We start from the raw sequence: 22590 nt of genomic DNA on the forward strand, positions 1-22590 counted from the left end.
CACACACACACACACACACATATACACATATACATATACATACATATATATATACATACATATATATACATACATACATATATATCATGTTTTGTTTTAATTATGGGGAAATGTGGATCTTAGGTTACCTTTTTAAATCCAAAAATTGAGGATTTTGTTTATCAGAGAAAACTAAGATCCCTCATGGACATGCACAAGGGCCTAGGTGTGGATGTTTGGTATGTCAGTTTTGTAGTGTGTTTCATTCTATGTTTATTGTTTTTGCTTACTGTTTAGTTGTTCTCCATGATGCAAAGGAGGGATAAATAGAGGCTGGGTCAGCAGTTGTAACTTGCATGGGATGTGCCATGCTTGTGTTCCTTCCAGAAGGCCAAGACCACTTCATATGTACCAAGTGTAAGCTGGTGTCAGCCCTGGAGGAACAGATTGAAGGTTTAGAAGAATGGGTATCCTTGCTGCATTACATCAAGGAAAAGGACAGGAATCTCTGATTTAAAAAAAATATGCCCAATTTTCAGCTTTAAAAAAGAAACCCAAATCCACATTTATATATATAGCTATATTAGATATATATAGATATATAGATATTTATTTATATATATATATGTAAAGTGTTTTTTTCATTTTAATCTCTGAAAAGTGTGGGTTTAGGGTTACTTTTTAAAACTGAAAATTGGGGATTTTTTTTTAAATCAGAGAAAACCAGGACTCCTGATCATGACCAATGGAGAATAACTAGTAGAGGATGTGAAGATGATGGGTAACTTGGGAAGAAGTGATCGCAATATTATAGAATTTTAGATCCCGAGATAGAGAAAGCAGGAGATCAGCAAAATTAGGATGTTAGCTTTCAAAACGGTAGATTTCACCCAGCTCAGAGAGTTAATTGGAATGGTGCCATGGAAAGACAGATTGAAGAATATTGGCAACCAGGTGGCCTATGAGTTTGTAGAAGGCGTAGTATTGGAAGCCTAACAAGAAATTGTTGTGACAGAGTGGAAACCCGAGAAGAATGGCAAGAGACCAATGTGACTGCACAAGAAGTTTCTAGGATGCCTCAAATGCAAAAGGAAAGCAGACTGGCAATGGAATAATGGGCAGGTCATCAAGGAAGCATACCAGGAAACAGGGAGAACCTGCAGGAACAAAATCAGGAAGGTAAAGGTAAAGACTGAGTCACCCCTGGCAAGGGAGGGTAAGGTGTTCTACAAGCATCTTGGCTAGAAAAAGGAAGACCAAGGAAGTTGTACATTTACTGTTAAATAGCTAAGAGGAATTTTTAGCAGAAGATGCCAGGAAGGTGGAGGTACTCAATAGCTACTGTATCTCAGTCTTCACAAAAAAAAATAAGCTGCAGCCAGACATTTAATGAGGATTATCTAAATAAGAAAGGGAACAACTGAAGGAGGAGATTAAAAAAAGGGACAGTCAGAGATTTTTTGATGGATCTGAATGAATTCGAGTCAGTGGGGCCTGATGAACTTCATCCCAGGGTAGTGAAGGAACTAACAAAGAAGATCTTGGAGACCTTGGAAATGATATACGTGAAGTTGTGGGAGGAGGACAAGGTACCAGAGTACCTCTGCAATCTGCACCTCTCTCTTATTTCTAGTGTCACACTTTATAAAGTGTAAGGTCACTTGGGCAGGGACTGTTGTTTTGCTCTAAGTTTACACAGCACCAAAATCAATGGAGTCCTGATCTAAGATGAGTGCTCCTAGGCACTACTAAGTACATAATAAAAATGCTGTGTGACCATGGAGAATTAGGCTTCTCAAATCAGTTTTTCTTTCATATTCTTATGTGAAAAGATGACCCCGAGTATCATATCTCAAAGAAAACTCTAAGGGTTGTGTTATGGAAAAGCATTCAGATGATTTCTTAAATTAGTGTAATTTTTACTTAATTACATGCCACTTCAGATTTGTCTATTATTTATTCACAGAAGTTCTGTTTCTTTCTTATTTTGTTTTAACTCCCCTCCATGAGAATTCTTTCAGCACCAACTCTGACATGCTGTATGCAGTACTTGTCATCTTCTAAATTAAATGTTTATTTGAGACACTTCATTTAAACTGTTTTGATTTTCTTCTTGTTTTCAGTTGAAAAACTAATCATGCAGTCACATCTAGGATATTTTCTCCTCTGGTAGTATCGTGCCTGTTAGTAGCAAAGTGATCTGACAGAAGGTGGAGAGAAGATTAATTTGAAATGAAAAAGACATACAAGCAAAATGTTGTTTTCCACTCTGCAGCATAACTATAATGCTAAACATAGAAAGAAGACTTAGGACAAATCTCTGGCTGAACCATTTGAGTTGACAAAAAATTTTGCTCATTCAAGATGAAAACTAAAATGCACTGAAATAACAAAATCTCACCCAGTACGAGTAAAATCAGCATTCATATTTCATCCTAAGTGACAAAAAAAAGTTAAAGAAACTATATATACTTACATGAAAGCTACACAGCAAAAATCTGGTCTTACAAAGGAGGACTCTTTTGTTTTATTTTATTAATTCCAGGTACCATTGAACTAAATATTGATGTAATTTAATCTAAAGAGTATGTCCATCCTTCATTATCCTTTGACTTAATTTAACATTAATCTAAATTACAAAAAAGGAAAAAAAACTCCTGTTCCAGGAGGATTTCATTAAGTGTTTTTTTATCAAGAGTGACAACCTATTTTATCCAATTATAAGTAGCAGCCCTCCAGCAATATTTTTGTTTCACTTTATCCTTCCCCATGTTTATGGAAACAATTATTGTTCTTCCATTTCCTGATTAGGAGCTTTGTTTTGACAGCATCTGTGACAAACCAGCTAAATATGAGTGATAAACACCTGGTTGTGTTCCCAGGTATAAGAGTTACTCCTTCTACCCAGGTGATAAGTCATGTGCTGAAAGGAACCAAGTTTTTTTTTCCCCCTAGAAACATCCATTGGGCGTGAAGCATCATTTACTGACACTCACACCTTTCTTGATTACCTCTTTCACATGGTTATGTCAAGAACATGTTTTGATCAGTATTTATGTGGGACCAGAGCAAACATATGAACTTTGATTATGCTACCAGAGATAACCCATTCTCCTCAAGGCAAATACTTGGGTTGCAAATCAGTGCAAAAAGGGTCACTATTATTTATTATCAGTCATATTTATAATAATTTAACATGAAGTCACTATACAAATTAGCAGGATTAATTAATATTGTCATGTCAAGTGTGGCAGTACACTGTGACACTGAAGAATATCAGGCAGGTTGTGGAGTAGCCACTAGGATCAAGTAGGTTGTCAGCTGACCACAGGTGGCCTCCTGATTGGAGGAGGGCTGGGCAGGGAGTATATAAGTCCAGACTCTGGGAATAGGGCTGCAGTTACATCTTGGGAGCAAGAGGAGCAACATGCCTCAGCCTGAAGGATACAGCTCCTGGAATATCTGGAGGCTGGATTAGAAATTACGAGGAAGGAGGAGGTTCCTCTTGGTCCAGGGTAAGACCTGAAACTGCCCTGTGCTGAGGTTGGATGGTCTGGCGGGGCTGCCTGTGGTGGGGCAGTCTCCAGGAAATGCCACACCAGTGCTGTCCCAGTGAAAGGCAGGGATATAGTTCCTGAAAGCCTTAGCCCCCATGGCCTTGTGGGTCACCCCATAGTGGAGGCCAAGGTCCACCAGGAAAGACCTGAGGCTCAAGGAGCAAAAGGCCCAGAGAATCTGTGTGTGGCTCAGAGATGTGTGAGAGAATGGTTCAGTGAGAGTCTGGGGGAGTGATCCAGCGAGGGGCCAAGGGGCCAAGGTCTATCTAGAGGAACCTGTGGCCTGCGTGGGCCAGAGGCCACGCATGGCCCAGTAAGGGGCTGGGGGAGTAATAGTGGATCTGGATGCCATCTGTGAAGCATGGGAGATGAAGTATGAATGGTTTGGAGCTGTGAAATTGACCCAGAAGACCAGGGACAAACACGGGCAGCCTCCCACATTTTTACATCAATGCATTTGACATCACAGGTGTGGAAAGGCAGACTGCCCTCATCAGGGGAGGCATCAATCTCTTAGGATTCCCAGGACACTGCCCCTCTCCTTCCCCCTCATTACATCAAGAAGATTCAGATTATAACAGCATGTTTACTCAAAATGAGAATTTAAGGTACACTGTTAGGGCCATATTATATTCTATCTATTACATACCTCAGTGGATTTAGGTACTTAATTCTATACTGTTCAAGTCTCTGCAAATCCATTAATGCATTGTTGCTCATGGTTTTAGCCCCATAGACCAAAAGAATAGTGCAGGGCTGGTCCATAGGTTGGATCAGATTCTTTTCTGCCCCCATTGGGTTTGGGGGACCCTGTGCAACCCTCTGCTCAAGCAGAATTGGGCCCCTGAGCCCTGGACCATCTCCACCCAGCCAGGATTGGTCTCTAGGATCCCATGATGCTCCCACCCAGCCAGAATCAGGGTCTAGGGCTACACTGTGTTCCAGTCCAGCCCCTCTGCACCAGGATCATGCGTGATCTATCATGTAGAGTGACCAATCTATGGGAAGCAACATTGACTGGATGACATAGCATTGGGCCCATTCTGACCCATAGGCCAGGGATTCAGCACCTCTGAATAAATGCATCTACTTTTGAAACAGACCACCATCTGGAGGTTGAGTACAGTATAGACAAAGTAGGTAAGAATTAAATACATATATGTTTTACAAACTTTTAGTTTAAAAAATAATCATATATTTACCATTTTCATTTATCACTTTTATATTTAGATATATAGTTCTTAAATTTTTACAATCTTCAGCATACCAAGGTAAAACAAAATATTATAACTGTTTTTATGAAAGTCAGTACTGCATCTCCTCCCCTATCCCAACTCCTCCCACATTTGTCCTAAATATTAGAACACCTTAAATATAATCTGTAGCTTCTTGGTAATGGTATTTCTCTATGTTTGCAGTCATGAACAGGGATCCTGGTTTTCCCTGATGAAAAAAAAATCCCCAATTTTTGGATTAAAAAAAGTAACCCTAAACCCACATTTTTCTGTGATCATAACGAAACACCACTGTATAGATATCTATATATTAGTGGTGTTTCATTTTAATCATGGAAAAATGTGGATTTTACATTCCTTGTTTAATCCAAAAATTGGGGATTTTTTTTTTATCAGAGAAAACCAGGATCCCTGTTCATGATTTTTTCCATAGTATTAGTTAAAGAAAATATCCAAGAGCTCCTAGTACATATTCCAATTTATCAAGGACAAAATTTAAGTTATTTAAAATAGCATTGTACACATTAATATTTTTTCTTAGCACTAATGATCCTTTAATTTCAGATCAAACAATCTGCTGTATTTCACTCGTAAAATATTGATATCCTTCACTAATGTACACATACACATTCATACAAGTACATATGTGTGTGTGTAAGAATAATTACATATATACATTTCTATATTGGTGTGTATATATACATTTGTCTAATATTACTAAAATTGAACTATTTTGGCTTGGTGGGGGCACTTAGGTACACAAGACAAAAGGGTAGTAATTACTATTATATGCAATATTTCAATGTATTTTCATTTCATCATGGCTGTTCAAAGCAGGTTATTGTAATAACGACATTGACACAAAGAAACCATTATTTTAATAGGTGTTTTATTCAGAATTTGGGGCCTAAGTTTGTTCTCAGTATCAACCACACTATTAATAAAATTGTAAAAATAGAATCTACTGTTAATAATCATCTAAAATTTGGTCTCTTGCACTGATCACATTTACACAGTACTCCAAAAATCCGTATACATACTGAATATGTATAGCCTTAAACATTCCAATTGTTTTAGAATCAAGGATGACATATCTTGAAGTCCAATTTTTGGAATATACTTTTAGCTTCAAAGCCTTTCTATCATTTATAAAATGATTTATTCGGTGTATGTATTATCACCTTCAAATAACTTACGTGACCCTGTTAGTTGGTACAACATTGATCATTTGTCAACAGAAGTGCAGCTGTGTGCATTACTGTATTTATTTGCCCTTCTTACTAAAATATACTGCTGCTCATGTTTTTCCTTTTATTATTATTTTTAAATACTAAGGTATTTGCATAAATCACTACTGCTTTTTATTTCAATAGAATATAATACTTAATATCATGTTAATCCTCTCATGTGGAAGCTGTACATTTTGATATGGACTTCTGCCGACTTACCAACCAGTTTATCATCTACTTCACATAAAGTATATACACTTGACCATATGACTTTTTAATCATGTTTAATTGCTTCAGTGGTCTTTAAATCAGTACTATTATGTGTGTGTATTTAGTAAATATGCATGTGTTGCCATAAAATTTGTGACTAGAATCTATTTTAGACAATGTCAGCAGCCTCATTTTTAGAAGATATAATTCAATACTTTCTGTAAATCAAGTCTGTGTAACATGTCCCAAACAAGCCACTTAAAACCTGAGGCACCTTAGATAACTAGTCAACACTGAAAATCTATACCTCTATTTATAACTTTTTATCCTAATATATAGATGTCCACATAATGACACACTCTGCAAACAACTGTCTTTAATCTAATGCAATTTAATTAAATAATTATTCAGTCTCATGCACAGTAGAAAACTAGACTTTTAATGCAAGTTCCCATATTATGAACAATCTGACATTTTACCTGTAAATATGTTATTTTGTAAATCACAGATTCACCTAAAGGTCACTTTGTCTAACTGCCTATCATATGCAGGACACAGTTCTCCTAAATCACTCCAGATAAATGCCTATAAGGGTTGTTCTTGAAAATCTCTGACAAAAGAGATTCCACAGTTTCTCAGGCCACTTATTTCATTATCTTACAATTATTCAGGTCAGCAAGGTTTTCCTTCGATTTATAATTTGTTCAACTAACTTGTTGGAAAGGAAAGAGGACAGGCAAGGTTTTTGTGCTGAGAACAGCTAAACTACAGTCATTCACACCTGAAGACTGGTAGCAAAAACAGATTATCTCCACTGAAATCATCTATAAAATTCCTCCCATCCCTAAACTGTATTTCTGATACAGTGGGCAAGTCTACACAAGATGCTTTAACCAACAGTAGACTAGTTTGCTGCACAATAAAATGTCACCGTTTACATGTACTTGGCAATTAGGGTGCAGTAGACTATAGTTTACTGCACTGCTAGATAGACTCCTCAGATACAAATGGTATTCAGCATCCACATGTAGATCGTGACATCAGGATTAGTTAACTCCAGCTCAAATTGAGCTGGAATATAGTCAGTCACATTAATTGCATATGTAGACATGACCAGTGAAAATCTGTTAGCATTGGTTGTTAGATTATCTGTAAGAATATTTCTGAAGAAGATGGTGTATTTCATGGTATATTTCAAGCTTGTCACTCAGTTTAAACTTCTTCAGCAGATGGAAACCTCCACTCAGTTTAAAGATGATTCTTTAGGAAGCATTGCCTTTATGTACATCTCCATGACAGGTAAGGGTTTGAAGATGAAACTAAGCAGCACATCACCAAAACTTTGAAGACAAAAGAAAGTAGATTACCGAGAATAAATGAAAAACAAGGCAACAGACATTTAATATGCAAAGAACCACTCTTTCCTCTCCATGGAAATCACTGAAGACATGTTCTTTATAAGATATTATTTGATAGCATTATGAACATCAGTATAAGTGAGAAAAACTGTGATCTGGAGTAATATTGAAGCCTATATGTTTGTAAATAGTCATCCCAAGTGAGTACAGATGCATTCAGTAAGAACTACTTGTTCTCCCATCCATTTATTACAAGGAAATCTCTACTCTTGAATAATGTAATTTAGCAAACTAGACATGGGGCTATGAGCTATTTATTTATTTAATGTGATATTTATGACACGGTTCCCAACACAGGCTCAGGGCAGCTTACAGTGAAAAAAATTAAAGCAATTTAAAAGGGAAGCCAGCATAAATAAAACAAAATAACAGAACAAAATAAAGCAGAAACCCATTAAACAACATCTCAGCCTAGATTTTGTTCCTAAATGCCTGCTCAAATAGGAAGGCCTATAGTGGTGTTTTGTTTTAATCATGGAAAAATGTGGATTTTGGGTTCCTTTATTTAATCCAAAAATTGGGGATTGTTTTTTAATCAGAGAAAACTAGGATCCCATAGCATGGCCATGGATCCTGAAGGCTGATTTGGCAGCCAAATCTCCAAATTTAATCGAATCAGGAGACCCATTAATCTCTCCGAATCAAATTGGAAGCCTCTGAATTGATTCAGAGAGACTTGGAGATTCAGCTATAGACTGTACAGGCAGGCACTAGGTAGTGCCAGTGGGAGCAGCTGGGGGAGCAACCAGATGAGGCATAGCTTCTCCCAGTCCTGCCAGCTAAAGCTGGGACTCATCTGGCTGCTCCCCATGCTGCTCCCCAGCACTGCCTGCTTGTATAGTCTATGGCTGAATCAGATTTGGTGCTGAATATATTTAGATTCAGCTGAATCAAATCAGGACAGTGATTCAGATCACCTGATTGAATCACTGTCCCTCCAAATCACCAAATCTGAATCCGAAGTGAATACTTTCTGCTTTGCACAGACCTAGCAGACCAGCTCCTAGATGGAACTTTTGAAAGGTTGATTGGCAGAAATATCAGAGGCTGAACAGCAAAAGAACAAATCACTTAGAGGATCTATCAACACTGATCAAAGCTGCAAACTGCCTCTGTTTCAAACTAATTGAAATAGCCAACCTGTGTACTTAGAGAGTACAGAAGCCTTATCTGCTATGCTGGGATGAGTAGTGTTAACAGCACTTTAACAACATTAAGCAATGCAATGACCCTGCAACCATAAAAAGAACTACAGAACAGCTGGCTACCACAATGACTAATATACAAAAGGATTAATGGCTTACTACCATAGAAAGACCAGACATGAGCCAGTCGAGCAGACAAGTGTGGTGAACTATTAACTGCCTTTCAGTCTAAGGCACAAAAAAAACCAAACCATTGCTGTGTTTTTGCTGTGCAAACTCCACTGCAACAATACTGTGCAACAGCAGTGGGTACAGTAATCCCAGCAAGCAATACACAGAAATGATTAGGCTCTTGACTTGTGAACAACTTAAATAGCCCTTAATTTAACTGCCTCCATCTCTGACAATGAGTTTGACACAGCTGTTAAAGCGGTCAAAACTGGCAAGTCTACTGAATCAGATAAGCTATTTCGAGAATTTGTTACCAAGCTTGGAACCACAATGAAAAAATGGCTTCAGAAATGCATGTATAAATGTCTAGAAAATAACAGACTTCCTAAGATCTAGAGAAAAGCTGATATTGTTTTCTCCTGACCCATCTAACTACTCTGTGTTACATATAAACTCATACAGCACATAAAGCTGAATAGACTAACAATCATCATTGATCACCAGCTCCCAAAAGAACAAGCTAACTTTCAGAAAAAAGTGGTATACCACTGACTAAGTTACATTATTTATATCTGACATAGAAAATGGATTTGAAATGAGGCAGAAAACAGGCCTTGCAGCCTTTTGACCTTATTTCCTTATGGCAATGCAGCTTTATGGCCTTATGGCCTTACCGCTTTATTGATCTTACAGATGTCTATGACATTGTATGGCATCAAGGCTTCAACTATAAACTGCACTCGATGATAGCTGATTGCAATCTATGTGCTTTCATCATGAATATGATCACCAGCAGATCATTCAAGCTCACTAACAGACAAGGAGAAAAAAGCAGAGTACAAACACTGAAGAATGGAGTTCCCCAAGGGTCAGTACTCACACAAGTACTTTTTAATGTATATACTTCCGACGTCTTGCATGCCTAGGGTGACCATCTGTCCTGGTTTAGTTAGGACAATCCCACATTTAAGAGGCCGGTCTGGGCCAGCTGGGGAGAATTATAATTTGTGTCTTGAAAATGTAGGGGAGCAGGTAAGGGAGTTGGAATGGTACATAGTGACATGACTCAGCTTGCAAGCAGCGGGCAGGCACAGTGACCAGCCCCCTGCTAGCTTGTGAGAGTGCAGGGGGAGGTGGGGGGCAATGTCCTCAATGTCGGGGAAGAACATTCCAGTTGTCAGGGATCTCCTTATGGTCAGCAAAAAGGGCAGCGCAACCTGCCTTGAGGTGCCCATGCAGTCATCTCCACCACGGAGCTGATGCCAGAGCTGTGGAGCCTGGAGCAACTGTTTCCAGCCTTCCCAGTTTTCTGCAGCTGCCCAGAGCTCAGGATGGCTACAAACAGCTGCGCTGGGCTCTGAAGCCCAGTCACCACCTGTGTGCCGGGAGCGGGAAGAGACACCAGGGTTGTACTGCCTCAGGCCCCTCCCCCACTGCCCACTCCGACGTGCATGTATGGAGCTGATACCAGGGCTCTAGAGCTGAGCGCAGCTGTTTACAGTCTCCTGGTTGCAGCCAGCCCCAGCTCTGGGTAGCTGCTGCCAGCCAGGAGCCCGGGCTGCCCCAGCAGGCAGCTGGGGTGCTCCAAGCCCTGCTGAGATCAGTCTTGGCTCCAGCAGCTACCCAGAGCCTGGGTAGCTGCTGACAGCCACAGAGCCTGGGCGGAGAAGCAGGGTCTTTGGGTGGGGGGCAAGGGGCAGCAGGGCTGGCAGCCAGGAGCTTTGGGTGAGAGGCAAGGGTCACAAGCAGGGCATCTTGCCATGTACCTCCTCCCCTCATTTTGTTTTTCTGGCATGCCAGCACTCTGGCACTTTCCAAGGTAGGCATTGTGATGTTTTTTCGGCACTCTGGCCTATGTATATAACATGTAAGTCATACATGGATACTTACGATGTCACCATAGTAGCCCAAGGAATAGATATGATAGAACTGGAAAAGACACTGAGTACTGACATGGAGCTCATTGCTGGCTATCTCCTCTACAAGTGGCGCTAAAAACTGAGCATCAAAAAATCAGTATCAACACTCTTCTATCTGAGCAATCATCTAGCCAAGAGCACAGTGAATATCAGGGTAGGCAACTATATCCCCATGAGCATATCCCCACCTACCTAAGAGTCAAAGTAAACTGTTCCCTCACCTAAAAGCATCACATTCAGAAGGCCAGCACTAAAGTCTCTGCATGGGTAGCTGCCTTAAGATGTTTTGCTGGCACAAAATGGGGACCAAGTTCAAAGTGTCCAGAACCACTGCACTTGCACTGATACATGCCCAAGCATAATATTGTGCTCCTATATGTTCCAGAAGTTGTAGGACTAAAAAGCTAGACACTGTACTAACCATGCACTGAGACTTAAAACAGACTGTACAACCTACACACAAATAGATGTACTTTCTGTACTCTTGAGCATTATACCAAGTGATATAAGAAGACAGACCATAATAGCATTACTGCAACATTGACAAGAGATGATGCAAATCACCTGTTCCATGAATTGTTAACTGAAGATGGAAGTTTAAGAGGCTCAAAAAACCATAAACCCACAAGCTCCTGGAAAAGCTTGAGGATACTGAATCAAACCTGTGGGGAGTAATGGAGTGGGCCAACTGATGAGAAAGTTCAGATCTATTCCTACAGTGTTTTATACCAATACCAAACAAGTCCTCCATCAGGTATGATCTTGATAGACAAGCCTGGGTCCAGTTGAACAAACTGAGATCTGGGTTGGATGCCTCAAAACAGCACTTCAGAAGATTAATTTCTTGGACAGCCCCTTGTGTGAATGTAGTGCCCCATGAACAGTACAGCACTTAATTGAAAGCTGCAATCTTCACAGATACTCATATATCTATATATTAGTGGTGTTTCATTTTAATCATGGGAAAATATGTATTTTGGGTTACTTCTTTTTAACTGAAAGTTGTGGATTTTTTTAATGCAAGAAATCCAGGATCCCTGATTATCAGTGTCTTCTATTAGGGCTGTGTGAAGCTTCAGTTGCTGATTCGATTCAGAGGAGATTCAGCCTGATTCAGCAGTCAAATCTTCAAATCTGAATCAAATTGGGAGACCAATTAAAAGGTGCAAATCAATTAAAAGCCTCCAAATCAATTCAGAAAAGATTTGGAAAGATTAGGAGATTCAGGCAGTCCCTGCTCACCACCACAGGGACTTGGAGCTGGGCTCTGTGCCAGTAAGTAGGGAGCAGGGGGAGGCAGAAGGAGGGGGAAGGGACCATGGGGGGACCACCACCAGGTTCCATCCCCTGCCTGCTCCCCCAGCCCCTCTGAGCATCCTCTGACCTCCGCCCTCTCTCCCAGCCCCATCAATGGCTGCCCTGCCCAGCCCCAGCAACCCGGCACTTAATAAAATAAATTGCCCAAACTCACCAGCTGCTGCACCGGCTGTCAGAGCCTCTGAGGCTCATGGCAGAGCCCTCCCCATGCACTGTGGGGCAGTGGGGGCCAGCAGGAATTGCCTGCCTGCCTGGTAGGAGCTAGTGAATGCGGGATTTTGTGGGGGGAGTTTAAGTGCTGGGGCCAAGCAGGGCAGCCATTGACGGGGCTGGAAGAGCAGGTGGGGAAAGGGTCTGTTCAACTTGGAGATTCAGCTGATTCAGCTGAATCAGATTCAGCTGAATTGATTTGGGACAGTTATTTGAATCACCAAATTGAATTACTGTCCCCCGAATTGTCTGAATCTGAAGCGAATGCTAGCCACTTCGCACAGGCCTATCTTCTATAAAACTGGTTCCTTTGGCAGTCAAAGAAAAGAAGTGTATGAGAGAGCTGGGGAGTTAAGAGGAAAGTCTTAACCCAGAGGACGTGTGGCTCAGTGAAGCCACTGTTGGCCAAGAGGTGAAAATGCCCTGTGTTCTAGCCTGGGCCTTTGCCCCACCGATTTCCTCCTATACCATAGATGACTGGTAGGGGGTGCATGTGCTTCCCGTGACAGGGCCAGTGCCCCCCTGATGGCTGACACTGATGCTATCGTTAGGGCTGGTGCCCCCCTGACATGGCTGCTGCCATCAATTGCTTCTGGGGGTGCCCCCCCAGATTCAGAAGGCACCCGTCACTCATGCCCTACCCTGTCCTCCATCCATTTTTTCCGAAGGCAATATTAGTGACGTAGATTCCAATGGAGCACCAGAGATGGGAATGATTAATAGCTTACTTGTGGTGTAAAGGTTAGAGATCTATGCGAGGACACCCAGATTCAAACTCCCTCAGAGTGATGGGATGTCAAGAAAAAATGTGCCAATGATACTTGAAGCTCTCTTTTGCTCTGCTGTAATCTTTGAAACGTTCTAGTGCTTATCATTTCCCATGGTTTGAGTTAAGAGCATTCTGCAGGCTGCTAGGGCTGATGCTACCCTTTAACTATAACAGAGAGGTAAAACCATGTCCAGAATCAGTCTGACATCAATGTATTCTTCACATTAACGCAGGAACTGCTATTGTGAAACACCTGTACATTCTTGTATTCTTGGTATGTACACCAAATTTCATATAAATCAAAGCCTTCTGGCTATTGGAGGTAGTGTTCTTAATGTGTTCAGCTCTGAGACACCTGCTTTACTATGTTAAAGGTGACCCTTCAGCTATATCCAGCACCTTTTACAAAGACAGCAGGTACTCCAGACAATACTGAATCATTTTCCTGAACTTTCTTTATTCTACTTAAGGCTTCATCAGAGAAGGTGCAAAACATATGAAACACTCTGCTCTCTTGCAGCATTACAACTGGAATGGAGCTAGGTTTTTCTTTTTCCTGAGGTAGGATAATTTTATTTCCAAGTTACCCTGGTGATGAAGAAAAAAGTGCCTATACCCTACCCAGCAGCCTGGGTCATGAAGAAGCCAAGGAAAAGTTGTACACAAAAAACTGGGGAAATACAAAGGCAAGCATGAAAGTGGTCAGCACATAAATTATTGAGCTGTGTTCACTGTATTTTGGCTCTGTCTATTCTATTATTCTGGAACTTGTAAGACTCTCTGATGCACCTATGATGACTACAGTATGAATACCTTGACTGATGAGTAGATAGATATGTAACAGATCATTCTCTAATGGATAGAATTTAAATCTTAACAATATGATTATATAGCTTTGAAATGTCTCACAATTAGTTTGTTTTTAATTCTGTTTTCTCCTCATCCCCAACAATGGTGAATTTAGAGATATGAGAGATTTTGACCAAAACATATAATTTGTAGGCCCAGTAAATGCTGTAGATTGCTGGACCCTATCATTTTACTTCAATAAATCATACATTTGTGTGTGTTTTTGTGTGTTTTAGAACTTAACTATATTTTTTCTTCAAGAAAAAAGCAACAAAAGATATGTTTTGCTCTGTGACAGCCTATGGTTTTATTCTAATATTTCTGGTTTAAAAGTGTTTATGTTATAATTTTGTTTCCTGTTTCAGTTCCCCTGAAGGAAACAAAGGGCAATGAAATATCTGTATGGGCTAACACAGGGGCAGAGGTGAACCTGACAGGAGGCTTGTTCAAAGGTACCTTTCTCCAATTTTGCAAAAAGACCATGTTGATGTACCACTTGTACTCCCCAGCACCACTTGAACATATGATAGGTTTTGATCTGGATCCACTGAGAAGATTAGGATGTCATCCAGGTAGGCAAAATCAAATTGGTTCAAGAGGTCATACAGCACATGGTTAATAAAGAGCTGGAATGTAGCTGGGGCATTGTTGATCCTGAAAAGCACTAAATACTCAAATGGCATTTTCAGATGTGCAATGGACATTTGGTTCCCTGGGGACAAGTAGTAGTGGTGCACCTTGAACTGGAGCTATGCGTCCCCGAGGAGCGCCCAAGTCATGCACGCTTTGGCACATGGCAAATTACCCCAGGGATGGTAGGGGAGGCTGGGGCCAGCACTGGGCTACTAGGGCTAGTGGACTTTAGCAGCCTTACCTGGAGTCTTGGGAGCCTCCTGGGGATACAGCCCTGCCAGGCAGAGCCTGGTCAACAGTCACAGTGTAGCTCCAAGTGGCCCAGATCTGCTTTTCAGCAGTGCATGCTGCCTCACTGCACACTCCTTTGGGTTTTTTCCATTTTTTTGACCCCTGGATATCCCAGGTGTGGACTAGCTAAGCCCAAGAAAAAAAGGGGTCAAAGAGAGTTGCTGGACTGCCTGGGTTTGCCCCATCCTGGGATGCTTGCAGCTGATGCCAGGCCTGCAGGAGTGGTATAAAAGAAGGGAGTCAGGCTCAGAAAGGAGGGGACTCTCACAGCTGATGCAGCCTGGCTTCTGGTGAGACATCCTCTAAGACCCAAGCTATAAGGCCCATAGTGGGTGTGTGGGTAGATTGTAGTCTGAGAACTGGAGCACTGATGTGGTGCCTCATTACAGAGATATTTGGTTTTAAAACCACAACTTAAGGAATTCTCTTAGATTCTCTTTGTTTTCATTGCGGGGACTGTTTTACAGATGTTTATAAAATTTTTTTGACAGACTGGGAGCTCTTAGCTACTCAGCTTTGTCAGCTGGTCTCTTGTGATGGCTGCAGTAAACTGGGTAAGAAGCCTAAGCAATGCTTCTGGAAATTTAATATTTTAATGACCAGGATGAATATGGGCTCAAAGTACCTAAGCTCTCCAATTTTGGATTGAGGGCAAGAAAATACTAGGTAGGGAGATCCCATTTTTATGATACATTAGAATAACAGTGTCTATAATAAGGCCTGCTGATTTTCCAATCTAATTTTCCTTTCAAGGCTACAGAGTGCACCTTCTCATAGGAGCCCTTTTTTTGAAATTGTTTATATACAAGAGACTTGCTGACAGGATCAGGTGAGTTTGCCTTATCTCAAGAAAGATGTTTCATGATTCATTGAAAAAGAATCCTGACCATCTTTAATCACATTGTGTGCCTATTTTATTTCTGAAGTCACAAATAAGCAGGGATCCTGGTTTTCTCTGATTTAAAAAATCCCCAATTTTCAGTTTTAAAAAAGTAACCCAAATTCACATTTTCCTGTGATTAAAATGAAATGCTGCTAATATACAGATATATCTCTAGTGATGTTTCATTTTAATCATGGAAAAATTTGAGTTTTGGGTCATGTTTTTAAATCCAAAAATTGGGGATTTTTTTTTTTTTAAATCAGAGAAACCAGGATCCTTGCAAATAAGAAATAATTAGGCTTTAATCATACTACTGCACTAATCTCTCTGACTTCCTACAGTTCATATCGGATACTAAACAAGACATGTAAGACAAACTTTCCATACGTGACTACTGATAATCTCTCATGTGTTTTATATCTTCCCAGTTCCCAGTATTTTCCTTGGAACTGAGGAACCACAGCTGCAACTATCAGTACTGTAAAATGATCTGTAAATATAAACATATATAATGCAAAGGAAACTGAAAATTCTAGTTCTAGCTGTACAGTTAGTGATTACTGAGGATGTATTACTTAGTCCTCCTGAAATGGTTTAAAGCAACCTACTTTCACTGCAAAAGTATTCTGAAGATCAGGAGAAGTCCTAAGACACATGAACTCAAGTGTAGAAAACTGTCCACTCACCTGCTGTCCCAGACAAGCATATTGGCCTCTAGTAGGCATTACACTTGAGACATGATTAACCAATGAATCAAATCTTAAGTAGTAACCTGGCCACACATTAATACAATTAATGGTGCAATAAAAAAAAGAATAAGCCACAGAATGATTACACAAAATATATGCAATAACTTTATGCCTCATTATGCCTTAAATTGAATCTGTGGCCAGACATCAGCTGACTATGGCTTCTAGCCTTGGAAGGACATGGAAGCTGTTAATTTCATTGTGTTCCCAAGGTTGGGAGCATGGATCAGATGACTACTGCTCCCAGCCTCTGGGGCATACTGGATCCCTTGACTCTAATGTTCCCTGAAGGCTGGGAGCAGCAAGTGATGAGGGGTTCATGCCTTAGGCATACATCAGAGTCAAAGGCACTGGTGTGCCCTGAGGCTGTTAGTGGCATTTAGCTGATAGGTGCTCCCAGTCATAGGAGAGCACTGGAGCCCTTGACTTTTGTGCCCTCCCGCAGCTGGGAGCAGCTGACTTTGCTGTTACAGGAGGAACCAGGGATCACGATTCTAGGTTCCCCCTGCGCTGGCGATACAGTGCAACTGAGATCTGATCCCTGAGGAAAATCATGTCTCTTGCCATTCATGTGTAGTGTGGCAGTAGGCACAATTGATGAGATCAAGTATAACATCCCATTGTACCTTTAATCAATCATCTGCCAGCGGGCACTGTTTAATCTCTTTCTATAAATTCATTAAGCTCCATCTTTACACCTGTTAGGTTTCTCCTGGTGGATAGCTGTTACAAATCCTCACCATGCAGACTGTTAAAAACCCTCTTCTCATTTTCAGCCAAAATTTATTTATTCAGTGGTGGTTGATATCTACTTGTTTGTGTGCCTAAATTACCCTTTAAACAGCTCTTCTTCTCTTCCTCAGATGTATTTGTAAACAGCAATCAGATTGCCTCTTAGTCTTCATTTTGTTAGGATAAACAAAGCAAGTTCTTTTAATCTATTTTCATGATAGGCTCTTCATTCATCTGATCGCCCTGCTAACCCTCACCTGCACCTGTTACAGTTTGAATGTATCTTTCCTATGTATGAATGACCAGAAATGTACATAGTATACTAGAATAGGTTTCACTAGTGCAAAGTACAATGGCATTAATATTCAAAATGCTCCACCAATATTTCCATATATGGCATTTTTTTCATGACTGAATCACATTAGTGGTTCATAGTCATACTGTGATCAGCTACTACAGGGGTGGAATTTTACTTTGGCCAGAGGGCCACTTTGGGAGTTTTAGTGAGTGCATAGCCAGGTGGCTGGGATGGGGCTGTAGACAGGCAGGGAGCAGCATCCTGGAGTGGAACAGGGCTGGGGCAGGAATTGGGATCATATAGAGGTGACAACTGGGGCCTGGGGCAGAAAAGTGATCTGGTCCCCACATGCCCCTGCGTTGGGTGCTGGTTCCATGGGCATGGGTGTGCAGGGAGTGGATTGTGACTCTGCCCCAGGCCCTGGCCTCATGCTGTCACTTTTCTGTGATCCCAGGGTCTTTATGGAGACTGACAAAGACCTGTATGGGCAGGGTACATGGCCAAGCAGATGGGATGGGACTGCAGGTGTGTGGAGCACTGAGTCTGGGAGTGGGATGGGTAGGTAGGGCTGGAGATTGAGGTCATAGAGTGCTAACAGTGCAGGGTCAGGACCCAGGGCAGAGCCAAAATTTGCTTCCTGCATGGCACTGCCTGTAAAACTGGCACTCATCACAGGGGTGTTGAGACAGTGGATCAGGGGTCTGTCCCAGTTTCATGCTGTCACCACCCTGCTATCCTGATCCCTGGTTTTGCCTTCCCATCTTGCTCCTGGATGCATCTTCCCACCCACAGCCCCATTCCATTGACCCAGCCATGTGCCCTGCCCACATTGTTATGCAAATAGTATCAATACCAGCTTTATATTAGGTAAATAACATGCAGATAGTCTTTTGCCTATTGCCTTAATCTTGTATATTAATGCTTTTTTGGGGGTGTATTTTCTTAAGCTTGGCACTGGCTTAAGAAACTTCATTTTATATTGCTCTGTAGCTTGACATACATGCTCAACCTTTGCATGCTACATGTATATGTGGAAATTGTTGAGAGTGTGGTAGTGGAAAAGGAAAACACCAGTTGGTAACTGGCTGAATAATACAGACAGATAAAAGACCAAAACAAGTAGAATCTACCCTAGAACACTGAGAGAACAACATCAATTGACCTTCAAGGAGGAACACAGTGATAACACAGCAAAAGCTCAGAATGAATGAACTGAGAAGACAAAAAAGGTCGGGTGAGACATGTCAATTTTGGGTCTTGTTCTGCATATCATCCTGGAGCATTCGTTCACCTGACGAGACGGACCAACAGAAGCCCGGCTCCCACTCACGATCAGCTTAATTAGCCACCAAGTTGACTTGACCACTGATGAGATTTGTAACATTTATCAGCGCAGAACAGAAATCAGGGTATGAGCATGTGAGTCCATGTATGTGAGTGTATGTGTACTAAGCACTTAATCTATAAATGCAGTATCTTGCCTTATCTCCTCTTACAAAAGTCTCACTCTTTATATTGAGATAATTGGTTAACAACATGGGTCCTAACCCTGGTGGTAGGTGTGCGATTGACAGGCCAGCGTGCCCAGGCATCAGAGCTAGATCCAGCAGCAGCAGCCAGAAAGAGCCACCACTGTGGATGCTGGGAAATAGAATCTGGCTGCTGTGGCACCTTAGCTCCGTTGGATGCCTGTAGGCAGCAGGTCTAGCCACACACATCACAGCCCAGGCTGCCCCCTGTGCCTCGGGCCAAAGGACCCACTTGTGGATGGACAAAATGTTTTGGTGGGTGAGATCTGGTCCATGGGCCATATTTTGCCCACCCCTGAGCTACTAAAACCTGTCTCCCCACAATTTCATCATGCCCAGATCATAGTCCTAGTCTTCCTGCATAACAATTCCCATTCTCCTCCCATCCCCATTTAACTGAACTGTTTGTAACTGAACTGTTTGTTGCTATATATCTGCCCTCCCATGCTGTGTCCTCTCTGCAACCATGTTGCATGGTTGTTTCCTCTTTTCAGTGCATGTGTGAGGAAGTCTCTCTCATGCTTCTTGCATGCCTTTTACACAATGGCCTCACTTGAACAGGAAGGTGGAGATGCCTTCAGCCATTTCTGCTACAAAGTCTGAAGGTTAGGGCACTTCCCTAGAAAGTAGGTGGTGTGGTTCTGTTGTTGCTCCCAAGGGGCTGTCAGCTCCTAATGAAATATAGTTCAAGCAGACAAACCAGTAAATATACTTAGATTACCTTTATTCACTGTCAGTCAGGAAATCAATGCTGGGTGCATCTGCACTTGCTATTAATGCACTTTAAGATTACTGCACAGTAAAAGAAGGCACAGAAAGCTTTCCCTGGAATGACAGAACTAATATTGGATTTTACACATGTTTTGACGATGCTGGAACTATCTCAAGTGATATTTTTTGGTTCTGTTAAATGATTTGGGGTGTTGTACCAGAGTAACAGAGAACTTGAGTTTTAATGTAATAGGACCATTACACTTTTCAGAAGCAAGTCAAAATTCAGCTTTCTCCTGCTGGTTTTGGGTTTTTTTTTTTAATTGGAGCCCTGAAGTTGAGAGTATTGAACATATTTGGTAGGGTCTTATTAGATTAGGAAAATGGAGTGCTATAGTGTAGTAGACTAATGCTTAGATATTTGCATTATGGTGGGGTTGAATGATCTACTTTACAATTTCCTTGCACTTTAGAGTTTGTGCTAATCAACATTCGTTCTACAATAACTTTTCCACTTGATAATATATTTCCCTAAGAAATCCTTACTTCTTGTAAAAATGTATGCCATCTTGGAGGTGTTTGATCATCTAGCCCAGAAACCAGATCCAAATGTTGTGGCTCAGTTTTCTCTCTATATAAATATATTTAGGTAATGGAACATTTAGGAAATCAACACAAAGATTACTAGAAGATAGAAAAGAAATCTATACAAGAATTAGTTTAATGATTTTTCCTACTCTTGCCACAATTTTTGTTTCAAACATATACTACAGTGCATCTTATTTACAAATTAGAGAATAGTTATTGAAATCAGCTTAATAAATAATACAATGCAGAATGATTTCTTTGGGATAAATACATTTGACAATGCACTGGATATATAAACTATTGAAAACCACCTGGAACTCACCCTGCTGCTATTACTGTTTAGATGCATGCTGCATAACATGACACACCATTTGTCAGATTTGCTTGGCTTGGATCCACAAAGCACAACCCTTCGTGTGCTGATAGCATGGCACTGAACAGCAAATTTACAGAGATATTCCTACAGCAGTCTTATTTTCATGCCAGTTTTCTATTTCTTCTGGAAAACATTCATAGCAGAATCATAAAATATATCTTGAAGCACTAGGGAAAAATGCAGATGTGGCCTTTGGCCTTTATTAAGTAGCAAGCTAGGTGTAAACTTTAAAATATGCAGTCAGTCTTACCACAGTGTTTAAGCATCACTTTCTGAATTCAACAGAATGAGAATGCTAGCACAATAAAATGTCAGTTGGTAACTTGGCACCATACTGGCTCATGCTGTAATCTAAGCTCTAATATGGGAAGTAAACTCTTTAATATTGCATACTTCATACTCTCCTTTCAAAGGATCATTCCTCACCAGAAAATTGTGATAAAGTATAATAACGATACAAAAGATTATAAAAATATCATATAGCACTTTTGAATTTTTAGAGGCCATTTATCAAATTAAAATCTTATCCACTTTCTTAAAACTTATTGTTCATGCCACAATGTGTAAAAAAAGAGAATAATATTTCTTGTTCTTCTTTTTTTTTAAGACTAGGACCATGCTAACACTTACATTCTTTGTTCAATAGTTCTGCCCTAAAGCAAACTCAGTTGGGAAGTTCCAGAACTAGAGAGCTAAATGCAGCTAATACATGCCCAGTGTTTCTAATAAGCCAAATGTGTCCATTTGGAATTATTTTGTTGGTTTTTTTAAACATTCAGGGTAGAATCAAAATATACTCTTGCTCCTGCAGGTACCCTAAAAACATCTACTCACTATAAATTGTTATAACCCTAGTGTTGATGTCACCTGAGATCATCAAAATAGGGATAGTAGTTGCTGAACAGCAAACGCTTATTTTGCCTGCTGAACAGAACAGCCTTATGTACAAAAAAGGAGAGGACGATGAGGCTAAGTGGCAGGCTCAGTAACTTCCTTTGATAACTGAGGCAGGATCAGGAAGTTTGTAAATAGATAGGCTAAATGGACATTTTCATGGGATGTTATGCCAGCTGGCCTCCACATGACTCTTTAGCTTAGAGTAGATCAGTATTTGTCTTACTTCCATCTTCAGGAGTAAGAATATCATGTAATTTTAAACAATCAGAATGTAGATGTGCAAAAAAAGCACTTAAACCCTGTTCTGAAGACCATTTCTAAGACTAAGAGGTTAATTTGCTAAGCCTATTCTTTTTTTTTTTTTCTTTCTTTTTCTTTTTTTTTTTTTGGAACCCCACTGAAAATGCTACTTGGATAGCAGCAATGGCAGTAGTGCTTTGGCGTTGTACGCTGTCACTGGAAAGCAATGAATACCAGCATGGACGGATTTCAAATTTTGCAAAGGGGGGATTTAGGTAGTTTGGTGCATCATCACAGACAATACGCTTGATTTCATAGACATTAGGGCTGGAAGGGACCTCGGAAGATCATTGAGTCCAGCCCCCCCACCCAAAGGGCAGGAAGTCAGCTGGGGTCATAGGATCCCAGCAAGATAAGAATCCAATTTGCTCTTGAAGGTCTTCAATGTAGGTGCTTGAACCACCTCTGATGGCAGGTTGTTCCAGACCTTGGGGGCTCAGATAGTAGAGAAATTCTTCTTTCTGTCCAGCCTGAAATGGTCTTGCAGTAGTTTATGACCGTTCAACCTCATCATCCCTTGGGGTGCTCTGGTGAACAAACGTTCCCTCAGATACTGGTGGTCACCCCTGATAAACTTATAGGTGGCCATCAGATC

This window comes from Crocodylus porosus, unplaced genomic scaffold (genome assembly GCF_001723895.1).
Source record: "Crocodylus porosus isolate Cpor-Errol unplaced genomic scaffold, CroPor_comp1, whole genome shotgun sequence".
Taxonomy (NCBI): Eukaryota; Metazoa; Chordata; order Crocodylia; family Crocodylidae; genus Crocodylus; species Crocodylus porosus.